Raw genomic sequence first — 13,720 nt, forward strand, 5'->3', positions numbered from 1 at the left:
CGACAAGAACCCTGATAAGGGGAGACTACTTATCTATGAAAGCCAAGAGGCAACCTCTATGGCAATAGGGACATCCACATGTCCTACCTCAGTAAAGCCGTGGAAAAACTACTGGGGCAAGAGGGGTATGAGAAATGTCTTGTCCCAATAATAGTGTAAAAGTCATCTTAAAGTTCAAGATGCAATGCAAGGCCAAGAAACAGACAAAAACTAAGACAGAGAACTGAATTAAGACATCAGCAGAGACAAAGATGTGTACTGAGGTATACTATAAATGTCCTTGAGACTGTGAGAAACTTGATAGATGTTGTCCTGGGTGTGGACAACTAGGAGTTAGGGACATTTTGTTTACAAAGGAACTTGACTTTGGACTCCTTTGGAATCCTGACATGTTTTGCCTTAGGGGTTTACTGTTTTCTGGTACTGAATGAGGCCAGTAGGAATTCACCCCAGCCCATCCCACCCTATGACTCATGAAGAATGAAGAGGTACCTCAGGACCTTCCACCAGAGGTACTGAGAAAGAAGGGGGTGCCCTATGGATTCCTGGGGTTGCTCATTATTACCTTTAGGCACTGGACATCAGAGGGTAGAAAACTGGGGGTTCAAGAGAATGTTATTTGCTCTTTGACGATATTTCCCAGAGGGCATTATGTTTTGCTGATTCCACATTATTTTCCCATCTGGCTTGTGTTGATCAATAAGCTGGAGTTGAAGACATCCTTCTGCGTTCAAGTGTTCTGTTCCTCTCTCCCTGTGAGTAATGGTGGTTAAAGATGGATTGACAGAACTTGTAGGCAAAGGTGTGGCCTACACTCATCTGCCAACCTCAAAAGGAAGGAGCGTCCATAACACCTGTGAGGGTTGATATTCATACGTCCTCAAACCTCTTCTAGAGGGCGACTGGCATGATGGATTGTTCGAATGTTACCTTCATTTATGAAGGACAGATCCGCAATGCTGATGACAATCCCTTCCTGAGTGACCCATCCTGTGAGCCCTCCCTTTTCCAAATGTAATCTCCTAAAAGTCGAGAAAAGAAAATAAGAAGCCACTGCGGTCAGGAGAGTGCATAGGTTCAGAGTAGTGTAAGGTCCCAAAGCCCAGGAATAAGATAGGGAAAATATGTGCACTGACATGGGAGGTAGGTAAAAATGTAGTGTCAGCCCTCACCCCTGCGAGACAGGAGAGACACAAACATTGATTGTGTGACCTCAGTCCTGTGAGACAGTAGAGACCCAGGCATTTAGCCTTTGCCCCCACTCCTGCCAAAAAGGAGAGATATACAGATGGAGTGTGTGCCCTCACTCCTGGTAAACAAGAGAGGCTTACATTTTAGGGCTGTGCCCCAACTCCTATGAGCGAGGAGACATGTAAATGTTGATTGTGTTTTCTCACTCCTGTTAGACTAGAAAGACAAAATGATTTAGCGTATGCCCTCACCCCTGCGAGACAGGCAAGACAGAAACATTCAGTCTGTGCCTTAACCCCTGTGAGACGGGAGAGTTTTAAAAATTCAGGCTGTACCCTGTAATGAATCTGGAGACTGTGTCTCTTCTTCCTTAGGGGGAGCCACTCCCTTTGAGGATAGGGAGGTGAGCCCACTCGGCAAGACCCTCTCTAGAGGTTTGGGAAAGTGGTACCTCACTGAGAGTTGCTCCCATTCCCATGGGGACTCCCTATACCTACGGTATTATCTGCCTACATGGGAGTAAGAAATAATGACATTACATCTATTTGTTTGGCTTAAGGTAATGCTGAAATGTCCACATGCTTGATAACTTGTAATGAACAATAAGCCGCTTTTAAATTTCGGAACAAGAGTAAAGGGCCAACAGCCCTTGAATGGAGGAGGAGAAATCCAATGATGCTGATTTGAGACTCAGATGTGAGAAGGGGCAGAGCTGCGCAGACCAGTGGAGCCTGAAGTGGACACCCGAAGGAGATGCCATCCACCAAATGACAAAAGCACACAGGGCCTGAGAAGCAGAGGACGCGTGAAGCAAACCGGTCAGGCACAAAGGGAGGACTGGGTCTTCTGCTCTCAGACCGAGAACCAACTAGAGAGAGAGGAAGAGAGCCAAGCCGAGCAGATCCAAACTTTTAATAGACTAACAAGAACTGTTTTCTTTTAAAAATGTTACTTACTTCCAACCATTGGATCCAGATCCAAGAGGGATTCCTGGGACGGCTACAGATACTTCTGAAGAACCAAGAGTTCAGGGCACTCAACCTATTTTCTGTTACATTTTGCTAAGTACTAGGGCCAGTTTAGGGGATAGGTTTGGAATGAAGGCTATTTTTTATTTGTGACTATAGATGAGCACCTTAGTTTAGTTTGGTTAGGAAAATAACTCCCTTTTAGTAGTAAGGTCAGTGAGGTGTTTTCTGTAAGTTTTAGCAAAACTATGTGCAAACATGTCCTCTAATCCGAGTACTTCTTTTCTGGCTAGCCACAGCCCCCACTCCCACAGGAGAGCAGGGACAATAAAAGCCAGTCTATGTTTGACTCTGTTCAGTCATTGTAACCTCTATAGTAAATATATCACAGACACTTGTGTTATACTCTGATAGTAGACGCACAAAATGCAGCACACTTGGTACTTCACACTCTGGGTGGGAGCGCCATCAAAATTGTTGTTCATCATAACCTCACTTACCACCATCTATCACTACCACAATACAATTTAATCTCCAGAGGCAGAGCTAGTAGTATCAATGGAAACCATAGTAGCCGCTACCCTCTCTACACTGCGCATGGTACCCCATTCATTGGGCACTGTTCATACGTCCTCTGACTGAGCTATGATCTGCTGCTGACTTTGAGGATAATTTCACTGTACTGGTAAAAGATTGGGATCGCTCTGACTGTACACTAGATTTGGGCAGTTTAGGATTTCAATAGCTACAGCAGCATGTGTTGCTGCCCATAAAGACTGCTTGAAGAACCAGTACTCTAGTGGCTCATCAGCCGTGCCAAGCTGGCATGTGTCACTCAAATACGAATCCACCATCTGTTCAGCTCTAGGTCCACTACAGCTACCTGTCACCAAGGCCCAGACACATTAAACAATGCAGAATCTCAAAGTGAGTCTAACAGGATTGCATGTGTGTGATTTGCACATCCTAGATGGGTGAGGGGGGATGGCTCTACCAGGTGAAGGCAAACTTCTTCCTACCTGTGGGATGCTCTGTTGTTGTTGCCTGTCCTTCAAGTCTTTTTCGGTAAGCAAGTGGCCTCAGAAATGCTTCCTGAGTGCAGACTTGCCCATCCCAACTATATCTCCTGTATGTGTCATGCTATTGTCCAAAGTCTGGAATGCAGCCACCTTAACCTTAAAGTGGGGTCAGCCAAAAGATACTCAATGTTTTGTTTTCTGTTTTTTTATATTTGGGTCATTTTGAAATATTGTAGTTTTCTCACCAGCTGCACAATGTTTGGCCAGTCCATATAATCATTTTCTGTTTCTCTTTTGGACCAGTTCATTTCAAGCAAGCAGATCAATGGAAGTACCTCACGTAGTGACACAGAGCATTGACTTTGATGCTGTTTGGCTTCCTCAAAATGTCATAGAAAACATTTGCTTCTATGTTTATTCATCTGCAGTTTTCTTTTCACTGCACTTTTTGCTGAAATGTTTTTGTCCAAGAAGTTAATCGATTTTTTATTTTTTATTTAGGGGAGGGGAGGTGGGTGGTCCACCCAAACCCCCCTCTCCATTATTTATTCCCTTTACTCCACCCCACCCTACAACTTATATACCCAGCCACCCAGCCCCCTTTTTTTTGATGCTCTTTTTTGGCAAAAAAATTTCAGCAAAAAGTCGGGCGATGAATGAACCTTGCACCCAAACAGAAGCGATTGCACGTGAGCTGACACTGGGTCAGGTTGAGGAGAACCCTATCCAGTGCCCGACTGTGACTATGCTTTAGTCACTTACAGCACCGATTTTCTCACACAGCCGGTCAAGCATATTCAATGTTTAACTTCAGTTGGTTGGGGTAGACATGTTTAGCTTGTGGTGTGGGAGTTTGTGCTGCACCTGCACACACTCCAATCATTTCCGGCACTGTATGATTGGCTGAAAGGAGAGCAGATCTTGTGTTCCACTACAAGCATATCAGGGGAGTAATCACAGACAAACAGCATCACCACAAGGTTGAGAACATGTGCAAAGCATGCATGGTATATGCATTGTGTTCCCCCTTATTATTGCAGCAACGACATTGGAGCCATTCACTACTGCCACAAAGCACAATACTGGTTTCCAGGAGTCAGCCACTCTGCCACTGCCTGCTCCACTTTTTCCCTGATGTTTCTCCTGTTTGGCTCATACCATCACAACTTTGCATACAGAGAATGGCTTCTTGGTGGACATAGGGATAGTATGTACATGCTCTGATGACTTCTCTTGCTCACCATTAGAGGGGATGGTGAATCAATGCACTGTTAGAGCTATGTAATAAGTGCTTTGCCTCCTTGTCCCTATATCTATATTGACGTGGACTTTCCCAGCCTCTGACATGTCAAAGGCCTTTTTCAGCACAAGATTTACCGCATTATACAAAACAGGTACAGCCTTGCCTTAAAAGTAAGTCCGGCTGGGCATCTGCCAGTGGGTTCCATGTCAATTTGCCAACCCCCTTTTTTTCTACGGGTGTTTTGCTGTAGGAGTTTTGCCGAAAAACATCGACATTTTTTTAAAATTTCTTTTGAAGGGTTTCTGCCAAAGCCCCTCTTAATTTAATATGTTTTTAATTTACCTTCCCCCAACCTTTTATTTACCCTTTCCCACCACCCCAAAAACATTTCAATGGGAATTTTCGGCAAAACACCCGTCGGAAAAACAGGTGTCGGCAAAAGGACGCAATACCCTGCCAGTGGAAATCAGTACTAGCCATCAGCTCTTGGAAACTATTTTTTTTTTTTTTTTTTTTTACAAATTCATATGGCAAAAGGTCTACTGCCCACATTATCACCAATTTAGCATTCAGCAGCTGTACTTGTGGATGGTTAAAATGACAGTTCTAGCTGCAGTCAACTGGCTCACTGAGTTCTGGGCTAGTGCATAGACACTGTTCCCCTACTGTTACTTATGTTTGGGTGCTGCTGATGGCAGACACACAACTTTCCTGTGGGACTGCCATATCTCGGTCTGTTTTATGTGGAAGATGTTGCTCCATATTGCCCAGCAATGATGATGTGCCCAGATTAGCCTTCTCAGGAGGCACAACCTTTCTGCACAGAGTGTAGGTGTCAAGAAACTTTCTTGACAGAGAAATTCCTTACTGTGATATGCACTCTCACTAGGGGTTATTGGTAGCCGAGCAGACTTTGAGGGAATATACGGCTCCACATGGTGCACAGGGTGGTAGTGGTTGCTGGGATGGAGTGGTAGGTGCTATTGTTGATTGACATACACTACTGCCAAATTTAGGATCTCTAAGGTGTTGCAAAGAGAGTTCAAACAGAACAAGTGATTTGATGTGTTAATTCTACACTTTGTACCCATATAGGGTGCAGGGGGTTAGTTGTAGTAGGTGCACTTTCCATCTGTTTCTTCCTCCAACCCTGCCTTGGGGCCACTGCTGTGACTGGACTCCGTATCAGTACTCGTAGCCATAAAAACCTCTCCCAGTCTTCCCTTGCAAGAGGAGTGTCTGCAGTCACTGTCCTAATGATCATTGTCACCCTTGTCATAATTACCACCATTTCCATAATTAAATCAGAAGTCAAAGGAGTGGAAGTGGTGGGAAAGAAATGGGTGTGCTAGGTTGAGAAACATTGTGTTCCTCTAACATGAGCAATTTGGCATGGCTCTTCCGCCCTTGACCTACTGTTGAGAGCTGCAAAAACAAACCCCTCCTCAAAATCATTGCCACCTTCTGCCACATTTTCAGTGATGTTCAATTTAGCTGGCACTTCAACAAACCCCTGCAGGATTTGGACATGTAAGGTGATCTTTTCAACAAGGGCGCACCCCAATTGTGCCACTGTCTGATCTCTGGGATGGTGGTGTTTGGGCTGCAGGCACTGAACTGGCAGAAAGAGCCAAGCCAGAAATGGCTTTGGAAGGATTAGTATCCATCCTCATAACCGGAGTGTCAATCCTTGCCGAACAGGCTGTAGCAGTGATGGATGTGCAACTTCTGGTTATTGGCTGGTGTTGTACTATTTATACTACCGCATCCCTAGCAATAGCAGCAGCTACTGTTTCTGCAGTGAACCATGAACATTTCCACAGTGATTTCCCTTTCCCCTCCCACATTTGTTTTTTTGCTCTGTGAACATCTTAATTGTCTGCTTTTTGCATCAAACACTACACATACAGGCAGCCACAAAATGAGGTGGTGCTGTATGATCTTGTTCCTTACCTCAGTTAGCCCGCTGGAAATACTTGAAGTGTTCAGCTGTGTTCAGTCAAGTTCCTCTTGAATCCTACTCCAGTGAAACAGTTTGCATGTTATATCACACAGCCAATTAACCTGCTACCAGTGACTTCCATCTGTTATCACCACCATATCAAACAATGTTCACAACAACCCCATTGTTTTCTGTTTTCCCGAAACAATTCCACTGCTAGTTTTGTGGGTAAGTGGGCTTGTGATTACTAGGTGGCTCAGAACAAGTTCCTCCTCTGTCCTATTGCTTACTCAGTGTGCTGAAACAGTTAGTGTGTTGCGTCACACAGCCAACTAACCTGCCACTAATGCCCACTGCCTGTGATCATCACCACCTCAATTTCTACCAGCACCCACACATTTTTATTCTTTGCTCCCAAAACAAGTCAACAGCTGGGTTTGTTTGTGAGTGTGCCTTTTCAAACAAGCTGGCCCAGTGCAAATTCCTTCTGCATCCCACTGCTCGCTCACTATACTCAAGAAAATGGGGTGTGGCATCACACAACCAATCAACCTGCCTCTAATGCCCACCACCTATCACAAACTACAACAGTTTTAAAGCTCCACCAAATGTGTTTGTGTTGCCCCAACATTGTGGCAAATAAATCCAATTCAACTGCTTGTGTTCAGTCAAACAGCCTTAAAGGTGGGTGCCTGGCAGGAATCTCACAAAATTATGTTTACAAAAAAATATATAACATGTCGAGCACTACCTAAAATAACCCTACTCAAGTTCTCTTCTTTAATATCAAAAGCACTGCATGCAATGATGTTTCGTTTCAGAGTCAAAAAGCCCTACCTAAAAATGAAAGTAAAATGCCCTTGATCTCAAACAGCAGAAGATGACTTGTTGAAAAGCCCAGTAAGCCCTCACTGGAAAAAAAAGTAAAATACTTCATCCCTCAATTAGCAACATGCATGAGCCACCAACATCCTCCACCCACTGTGAAAAATGTCCAGTGTCTGCTGAGGAGTTGCTCCATGTTCTACTATATATAACCAGCCGGATCTGCCTGCCTAAACCCAGTAAACTACATTTCTCACAATTTCTGGAAGTTACGCAGATCCAGAATATAGTGAACATTTTGATGATTTGGGATTCCGACGAATAATTTGTTCCGGAAATTGAATCAGTATAGCTCATAATGTGAAGGATTGCCATCTGGCAAAGGTGTAGAAGTCTTTGCCTTTTTATTTTTTTATTAAATATTAAATGGTGCCCATAATTCTCTTTGAGAGAGAGTTGTCTGATAACCAGACACCCCTCTACACAAACTCTATGCCAAAAGCGGAGTGTATATTCATGCTCTGCTGAATCAGTAACCCGATCTGCAGCGCCTGCTCTCCTGTGGCACAGGAGCACTAGGGAAATTCTCCATCACTGGTGGGAACTGGAGAAGGTACATAACACTAAAGGGAGTTCCCAGCAGGTATTAGTTAAAAACAATTTATCCTAATTTTTATTTGATATAGGAAAGAATCAACTCTCGGTACTGATACTGTGTGGCAAAAACAAATATACAATATTTTATTTCAGCAAATGTGGACAAATCTAGACAGTGAGGCTCAAGACCCCTACATAGTACCGAAACAGCCCTATTAGATATTCAAACCCACATGTTAGGTATTATTGGTAGGGGTCATACTGGTATCCTGATTCTTTTAAACCTATCAGCGTTCTTTGACTTGTTGGATCTTGAACGCCTCAATGATGTGCGGTTATGTAATCAGAATTCAATTGATTGGGTACAATCCTTTCTGTCTCATCCAGAATTTGCTCCTCCTCTTCCCAAGCTCCCATCACCTGTGGTGTCTCACGGGGAGCCTGTATGTCTCTCTTATTATTTAACACAAGGCCCCTGTGTGGCATCTTGGAAGATATGGGGTTTTCTTTGCAAACTATGCCGAAGACACCCAACTGGTGCTGGAACTATCTGGCAACTATAACCTTGACTCTAACCAAATAGAGCATATCTATTCGTCCATTGAGTCTTGGATGAACATCAACTGAATGCGCCTTAGTGGCAACAAAACCGAGCTGTTGATATTCGGTCTTCCTCAAACAAAACAAAATTAGATCCTAAATATTAATTCTATATACTGGACGACTGTAACATCCCAGTTGCTGAAAAAAGTCAAAACGCTTGGCACTTATCTTGATTCTACTCTCTCCACTGATGTTCATGCTAACCAGGTAGCCAAAAATTGTTCTTTCTATCTCTGCTTGCTGAGGAAAATCTGTCCATTTCTATCTGAAAAAAACTGTTCCTCCATCGCCCAGGCTATATTATTGTCAAGACTTGATTACTGTAACTCATTCCTGTTTGGAGCCACTAAGAACTCCTTGAACAAACTATTTAGAATGACACAGTTCATATAGTGAAGAGCAAGTCAAGGTGAAAACATAGCTCTGTGTGTAGACAAGACCTTCATTGGCTCCTGGTCGCCTCTCGTATCTCTTTCAAAGCAACAGTGCTGGTCTTTACGGTTCTTCATCTGCTTATTTGAAAGCTATGATCTCTCCCTATGTTCCGACCAGGTTACTTCGCTCTTCCGACAAAGACCAGGTCAAATCCCTGTGCTTTAAATGGTCTAATGGCCTAGGAAAATCTTTCCTAGCCATATCGGCTCAAATCTGGAACTAACTTCCCCTCGACCTAAGGCTTGAAAACAATATCTGCAGATTCTGCCGCAAGCTAAAAACTGTTCTGTTCGAATAATCCCTTTTTCCTCTGTTAGGTGCCTTCTTGTCCTGTCTTCTCTGCTCGTTGTTTTGTGTTTGTTTTGGTGCACCCTGATGCCTGCAGGCTCCCGCGCCTTATGAATAAATAAATAAATACTGTGTAATAAAGACAAGGTGATACAAGTTTACAACTTAGAAACATTGGACCAAATGGATGTAGAAGCGAAACAAATAAGTAAAATAAACATTCACATGCCAAGTAAAGATCTTAAAATCAGCACTGTGCCTTCTCTACAGAGTCAGCCGAGAACCATGGAGGATTTAGCTTTTCTTATATTTATTTATTACATTTGTGTAACGCCCAAACCCAAGGGTATCACAGCTTTTGTACAGGAGATCATAAGGTTAGGGGGATGGAGGGTGGAAGGAGCAGCAGAGGGAATAGATTCAGGGATGACATCATATAAATATATATTATATATTTTTGGTTTCTTTTGCCATGCTTCAAAACAAAACAAACATACCACACCCAAAAAGAAAGAAAAACACTATCTACTAATGAAAAGGCATTTTTCAAGTCCCTAGTCCCCACCACAGGTAGAAAGCATGGCTTTGACATCCCAAAGGTATGTATTCAGTACAGGGGTAGACAGGCCTAAAGGGCACTGTGGAAATTTGCCAATAGGCATCTGCACACTGGGCCTTTTTTGTGTAGTGTTTCTACAGGTTCTCATAGGAAAAGGGTAGGGCTTGCTGAAAATGTGTAATATGGAGCCACTTTGAAAATGATTTGCAGGGCCTCTTTTGGTTCCCAATCCACCAATAAATCAGTAGCACTTCAGCAATCGGCAAGGTGCTAACTGATGTAATCACCCCTTTTGTGTTTCAGTGACTTGCTGGGGCCAGATGGCTAAAGATAGGCAGGCCCAAATGAACATTCACAGTACAGGTAGACACATCCCAGTCTACCCTCACAGTGATTGAATACATGAAGTGGCGTAGCACATAACTTGGTGGCCCCCCTACGAGCCATGCTGGTGGGTCCCCCTCCAAACTTGCCAACAAATCACAGGTTGCGATACACTCTGGGCCAGCCAAAAATGCCACGCTTGGGCAATACATACGATGATCATGCTGCTGCAGGGGCATGCTGCGCACTGCACTAGGAGAAAGATATAAATATGTGTTTTATTGCATTATACAGCTCACTTTCTGAGAAAAATTGGCTAAAAAGCTAGAGCATTTGCAATTGTTTTGTAGGGTAACACAAGTCCAAAAATCCAATTCACCAACAGTGCACAGGAACATGAATGCTTTCATTAATTGAATGCTTTGCTATTAAAAATGTCATGCCATAATGAAAACATGTCCAACTGGCTGTACAATCTAGACCAGACTAGACACATAATAAACATATTACAGTAAAACATGCCATACCACATTAAGACATACTTAGACTGGTTGCACCAAAATGCAACTTGAAGCAATAACAATTATCATGGTTATTTTATCACAGATGCCCAGAAAAATATACAATGCCACAGTAAGAAACAGCTAGACTGGTTGCAAATGCTAGTCTAGCTAGGTAATTACACTAAGAACTGATTTATGAGAGATGCCCAATATAAATAAGTCAAGCCACAGTAAGAAATAACCTCACTGGGTGCACTAAAATGCCACTCTAGCTACTAACAACACATATCAACACATATCATGCCTGCTTAACTCAGACATGGATGACCATTACGATTTAGCACAACCCAGCCCCACACAACCCCACCCTCCCACATGTCTCTCTCCCTCCCACCTCCTACCTCAACCATCAAAATCAGCTCCTTGGGCCAAAAATACCTCCACATCCCTCTTCCTCTTCCCAGTACTTACATATGAGGCACATTGCCTTATACACAAGTAAGGGGATGAGGAAGAGTGGAACTAGGAGTAATTAAGATTACAGGTAACAAAGCCAGACATTACCTCCACATGCCTCTACCTCATCCCAGTACTTGTGCATGAGGCAACGTGCCTCATACTCAAGTACTGGGACGAGGAAGAGTAGGGCTAGGAGTAATGAATATTACCAATAAGTAATGTGGACATTAAACACAAACACACACACATTCACACACCATTCACCATACACTCTCACACATGCCACCAAGCCACCCATACATTTACATGTGCACGCTTCCATCATACACTCATACACCAGAACCAGGTAGCCACCATCATGCACTCACTCATTCACACACATTACATACACAAACACACACTTACATGCATGCGCACACATTTACACAAAATACATTTTCTTACCTTTTGAATCCTTGGACAATGGTCTAAGGCCTCCAGCTACCAGCAGCAGGAATGCTTGTTCCTGTAGAGGAGCTGAAGGTCTGCATTTCATGCGGTGGGGGGAGCCCAATGACTTCAAAAATAAATAGTTTCTTTTTGAAGTCACTCTGCCTTCATAAACAAATTATTTCCATTACAAGACGGAACCATAACAGAAATAATGTCTTTATGAAGGCAGAGTGACTTCAAACACAAACTATTTCTTTTTTAAATATGAGGGCTCCGCCACCCCAATCCGCGGGCTACCCCCATACCATGACATGGAGGCAACCGGCAGTAGTGGAAATCATTTCTTTATGAAGGCTGATTGACTTAAAAAAGAAACATATTTCTTTTTGAAGTCCAAGGGAGCTTCCTGCCCAGGACATGTGGCAGCAGGGCATCCCACACTGCGGGGGCTTCAGGGGCCCTTGCTATGCCAGTGCATACTTGCATACTATACTCTTGGGCTAGTCTTAGTTACTTGGCCCCTGCACAACAAGAGACACCTATGAATGCACAAACATGCAAACTGTGAAGTTATTGAACAGTTTATTTTCTGATTGTTTATTTACATATTTTAAAGTGTGTTTTTCTTTTCTACATAACTTTAATATTTAAAAAGGCAATTTTCAGCTCTGTATTTGTCTCAGGCCGAATACTTGTCTAACTATCCGGTATTCAGACACATATTTAAATCTACTATGCAGTACACCCCTATCTGTCATCACTGTGAGCCCAGTTCAGCTATGGAAGGGTTATGTGTTTTCTGGTCAGAAGCCTATCCCTGCCAAGTGACAGGGCAGGAGAGTGGATGGCTATGACTCTTCTTTGGATCCTTTGTGAGGTTCTGTAAAACCTCTGTCCAGTGAGCAAGCATTCCGACAGGAACTGGCCTGGGCAACAGGAATAAAAGGGCACACCCATTCCAAAAGGACTAGCCTGACACCAGGGCACTGCATACCAAGATCCTTTGATGCTATTGACAAGGTAAGAGGGCGGAGTTTGTGTGGACATAGGGTATTTAGACCAGCTGGAGGAAGATTCCACCATCTGTTTTCTCTATTTATCTACCTTCCTGTCCCCTCCACTTCTTTTAACACAAAACACTTTGGTTATGACATCAGAAGGCAAGGTCCTCCAGTTCCAAGGACAGGGATTGAACCCCTAAAGCAGATTTTCCAACTCCAATCACCTGTAGACATTTTCCTTTAAAAGAAGTGGTCTCCCACTCCTCCACTGATTTACTTTGCAACAAACACCTAAGGAAGAATTTGTTGTACCTATGTTGGGAGAGTTGACTTTCCAAAGCCCTCCATCAGTGAGGTGAAGACTGAGTGTCCACGTCAGAGGCAAGCTATGTTCCTAACCCATCCCCAGGGCTTATTGCGGGTAACCTGTTTCCACAACAAGTCCTGCATCTCTGCCAGTCACACTGCTGCCAAGGACCTCATCCTGGTGAAAGAACCCTGGCAGTGTGCACCAGCCTCCCTTGGGTTGGCAGCCCGAGAGCAAGGATTTCACTAGGCCCTCAGCCCCCTCAGAAGAGGCCCCAGCACCTGAGAGCCAACCAGACAGGATTCATGCATTTCACTCCGTCAAACCGCTGCAAGCTGTGAGTCAAGCCTGTTTGACCGCATCGAAACATCAGGAGCCTCCTTAGCTGCCTTTGAGTTTCTGGGTACAGATGTTTGCAAAATTGCTTTTGCTCAATTGGCTCTGGAGGGTGTCCCTCGTTTTAATAAGAAATCCCAGTGGATGGATGAAAAATATTATCTTTCCTTGTGCTGGTGGGATAGGTTTCTCATGTTATGGGGCTGTGGTCATGGGTGCATGGAATTGGGAGTTGAGTGTGCAGTCTGAAGAAGGGTTGACTCTTTCGCAACAGGGTTTTTTCTTTACTTACATACATACTCGTCAATGCACAGTGGACAGCACATAATGAGAAGTCTTGAAGAACTTATCTCACAAGCCGATGGCACCCAGACTTTACACACAGAAAGGATTTAATAATGTAATTTTCATTTGAAATCCCGAACTCTTTATGCATCTTGCTGTAATTTCGATTATTCATATAAACCATGCTATTGAAACACTGACTTTTAACAAAATATCACCACTTGAAGTTTATGTGTTGGGTGCACTAGCACATTCAGGGTACGTTATCGGGCTTCCATGTCATTTCATCGCGGGATGTTTTTTCATGAGTTTTTTTACCGCAAATTTTTTAACAACAAAAACCCATTGAATTTTTGTAAAATTGATATTTGGGAGGGACCCCACAACCCCCATTCCCTTTCAG

At 43.5% G+C, this 13,720-nt stretch overlaps 1 protein-coding gene across 1 annotated transcript in view; it reads left to right on the plus strand.

Moving 5' to 3' along the window:
- Window positions 1-13,720, plus strand: part of LOC138532698 (IgGFc-binding protein-like) — a 201,212-nt gene that overhangs the window by 34,918 nt on the left and 152,574 nt on the right. The gene's annotated exons all lie outside the window — the stretch shown is intronic.

Source organism: Ambystoma mexicanum, chromosome 1p (genome assembly GCF_040938575.1).
Source record: "Ambystoma mexicanum isolate Mex_15411 chromosome 1p, UKY_AmexF1_1, whole genome shotgun sequence".
Lineage (NCBI taxonomy): Eukaryota > Metazoa > Chordata > Amphibia > Caudata > Ambystomatidae > Ambystoma > Ambystoma mexicanum.